General features: G+C 41.0%; 1 pseudogene; it reads right to left on the minus strand.

Moving 5' to 3' along the window:
* Positions 1-1,514: 1,514 nt before the first annotated feature.
* On the minus strand, positions 1,515-2,472 carry LOC109695841 (heterogeneous nuclear ribonucleoprotein C pseudogene; annotated as a pseudogene).
* Between the last annotated feature and the right edge of the window lie 1,351 nt (positions 2,473-3,823).

Below are 3,823 nucleotides of genomic sequence, written 5' to 3' on the forward strand. Positions count from 1 at the left end.
ATACCTGAAGCTGAATACTTATGAAGACAAGAGGTTGATTCAGCTCATTCTTTTGGAGGCTAAAAGGCCAAGAACAGTGGCCCCATCTATTCAGTCTTTGATGAGGGCTGCCAAAGTGGGAAAGTTAACCCATGTGTGCAGAAGAGACCAGGCATGTGAGGTGGCCTCTCTCTATAACAACTGGCTTTCTAGAACTAATTCTGAGAGACCTGCATTAATCTCTTTGGAGGAGTACAGAGAAGATGGGTGTGATCCGATTCAGGTTTCAGTGTCTCAGCCGGGAACAGGGAGGCTGCTGCATTGCCCAGGCAGGAGGTGAGTGTGGACAGGACCAGGGTGGTAGTGTCTGTTGAGTTGAGTAAGGAAGGCGACCCCACCCACCGGCACCTGCTACAGAGTGACCTTGAGGCAGAGTCAGAGATAGGTGAAATCAGCAGGATGGAAAGGACCGTGGCCAAGGCATCTCTCGTATGAAGGGACATTGAAAGGTGGTGGAACCTTTAAGTCCCTGGCCCTGGTCACACTCACTCCCCATCCAAGGCCCAAGTGTAGCTTCTCTTGGGGATGGCCTCACATCCGTGTGATGCTCCTTGCATCGGAACACCTTTGCCTTTCCTCCTGCCACCTGTGCTCTCAGCCCAGCAGGATCCCACATCTCTGGGTGCATTATGGTGCTCTTAATCTGAGTGGCTTACCAGGTCTCCCAGGAATGACCTAAAACTACCACTATTTAGGTGTATTGTGGACCCTAAAGTGATAGTAGGTCTTTCACTTCCTTTGTTAAATTTATTCCAGGTGTTTTATTTTCTTAAGGCTGTTGTGAATGAATGATTTTCCTGATTTCTTTCTCAGTCCATTCATTTCTCAGCTACTGATTTTTTTTTTCTGGTGCTGGGGACTGAACTCAGGACCTTGCACTTGCCAGTCAAGTGCTCTTCCACTGAGCTAAATCCCCAACCCCCTCAGCTACTGATTTTTGTATAGTGACTTTATATGCTGCTAGTTTTTGGAAGTGTTTATGAGCTCTAAGAGTTTTTTTGGTGGATTTTTATACATAAAAGTATGTATAAGAAAAAAATCATCTGAAATAGGGACAATTTGACTTCTTCTTTCCCCATTTGAATTGTTTTTATTTTTTCTCCTGTCTTATTGCTCTGGCTAGAAATTCCAGTACTAGACTGAATGAGTGGGGAGAGTGGACACCTTGTCTCATTCCTGTATTTAGAGGAAATGCTTTCAGTTTTTCCCCATGTAGTGTGATGTTGGTTATAGATTTGTCACTTACAGTTTTATTATGTTTAGGTACATTCTTTTCATTCCTAGTTTCTTCAGATCTTTTTTCTTTTTGATAAAAACCGTACATCCTTTTTATTGTTAAGGCATAAAGAGGTGTCAAAATTGAAAGCAAAAATTACAGGGAGACTTAAAACTACCAGGAGCATCAAAGGAAGAGAAAATGGCACAGAGCAATATGAATGCATGATGTGGGAAGGGTAGGGATACAGTGAGCAGAAGATACTAGGGCAGAGGATCTAGTGAAATATTGATCTTAGACAAGTGCCTAGGTAAAGCAATAATGGGATAAAATTCCTAAACCCCACCATGTAAGTCATCCTCGCCATTGGTGCTGTCTCTGTCATCCTCTTTTTCATCCTCCTTGATCAACTCCAGCTGGTCCTCCCCCCCATCTTCATTATCATCATTGTTCAGTAATGTCCCCCTCCTCAGCAGAGTCATCTGCACCACCTCGGATTCCATCTTCACATTAATCTCATCTTTCTTCTGGGAGCTGTTGCTCTGTTCCTCTTCTGACTTTTCACTCTTCACCTCTACTGCTTGTTGCTCTGTTCCTCATCTATTTTTCCAAGACTTTCCAGTAGAGAATCCACTTTTTGCTTTATCTGGATCAGCTCCTTTAATGGGCTGAAGGTCATCTCCTTTCAACTTTCCAGACTTGGAAGAAGATCCCTGCTGACCACTCTTAAAATTGAAGCCACTTTTGACCCTTCGTGAGGAGTTTCCTGGTACACACTGGCATTTAGAGGGCACTGCAGCCTGAGCAATAGGAGGCGTCAGTGGCACAGGTGTTGAGTAACTGAACATCTGTCAGAGTAATTGCACTGAAAGCCATAATCCAGGTCAAATGGGGAGCAGTACGTCTCTGCTGCACATCGTTTCACACCTGCTTTTCCTCAGTTCACTTTTGGCTCTGCAGCCAGATTGATATCTAAAACCTTGCTAGCAACCATACTGCCATCTTCTCCTGCTACAGCAGCCCAGGCACTTCTCTCGTTAACATTACTGGATGAAGGCAAAGCCCTTATGAACAGAGCAACCCACAATTTTGCCATACTTGGAGAAGACTGCTTCCATATCAGACTTCTTGACCACAAGAGTGTTGAGATTCCCAAGGAATACACGCAAGTTCATGGAGCGAGGGTCTGTCTTGCTGGTGACATTGCTAGCCATCATGTTTGATGATAGGTTTCTCATAAAGCTGAAAAGTGTAGATTAAAAAAAAAATCTCACAGGAGGGGGAGAGAGCAGAAATTTGATCCTGAATCTCCTACTCCCAGGTTCTGTGTAGAGAAGCCGACTGTTGCTGAAGGTCAACAACAGGGACACAACTATTCAGTGTTTGTCTCTTCACAACATGGCCTCTTCTGAGCTTTTATCATGAAAAGATGTTGAATTTTTTTGGTGGTACTAGAATTTGAACTCAGGGCCTCATGCTTTCTAGGCAGGCACTCTGCCACTTGAGCCACTCCACCCTCCAAGATGTTGAATTTTGTCGAAGACGTTTTCTGCATCAATTGAGATGATCAGGTGATTTTTGTCCTTGATTCTGTTTATGTGTTGCATGACATTTAATGATTTGCATATGTTGAACCATCCTTGTATCTGTGGGATGAAATGAACTCCATCATGGTGAATGTTCTTTTTGATGTGTTGCTGAATTTTGTTTGCAAGTATTTTATTGAGAATTTTTGTGGCAGTGTTCATCAAAGAAATTGGTTGGTAATTCTCTTTTTTGTTGTTGTTGTTGTGTCCTTGTCTGGTTTTAGAATGAGTGTAATACTCACTTCATAGAATGAGTTTAGTAGTGTTTTCTTTCTATTTAATGAAAAAGTTTGAGATGCATTGGTGTTAATTATTCCTTAAAGGTCTGGTAGAATTTGGCAGGGAATCCATCCAGTGGACTTTTCTTTGTTTGTAGACTATTAGTACTTCAATCTCATTTCTTGTTGTAGATCTGTTTATGTGGCTTATATCCTCTTGGTTCAATTTTGGTAGGTCAAATGTATCGAGAAATTTATCCATTTCTTCTAAATTTTCCAGTTTGTATGAATATAGGTTTTCAAAGTGTTCCCTCATGATCCTCTGGACATTATTGGTATTTCCTGTGACATCCCATTTTTTCATATCCAATTTTACTTATTTGGGTCTTTCTTCCTTTTAGTCATATTGGTTAAAGATTTATCAATTTTATCTTTTTGAAGAACCAACTTTTTGTTTCATTGATTCTTTGCATAATTTTTTGGTTCTCTATTTCGTTAATTTCTGCCCTATTTTTTTATTATTTCTTTCCATCCGGTTGCTTTGAATTTGACTTGTTCTTGTTTTTCTAAGAGTTTAAGATGCATCAGTAAGCTATTTATTTGCAATCTCTGGTGTTTTTTTTTTTTTGTATAGGTGCTCAGAGCTATAAACTTTCCTTTCATCACTGCCTTTTCTGTATCCCATAGGTCCTAGTAGGTTGTGTTTTAATTTTCATTAGATTCTAGGAACTTTTGGGTTTCTCCCCTATTTCTTCAGGGATCCA

This window comes from Castor canadensis, chromosome 16 (genome assembly GCF_047511655.1).
Source record: "Castor canadensis chromosome 16, mCasCan1.hap1v2, whole genome shotgun sequence".
NCBI classification, from domain to species: domain Eukaryota; kingdom Metazoa; phylum Chordata; class Mammalia; order Rodentia; family Castoridae; genus Castor; species Castor canadensis.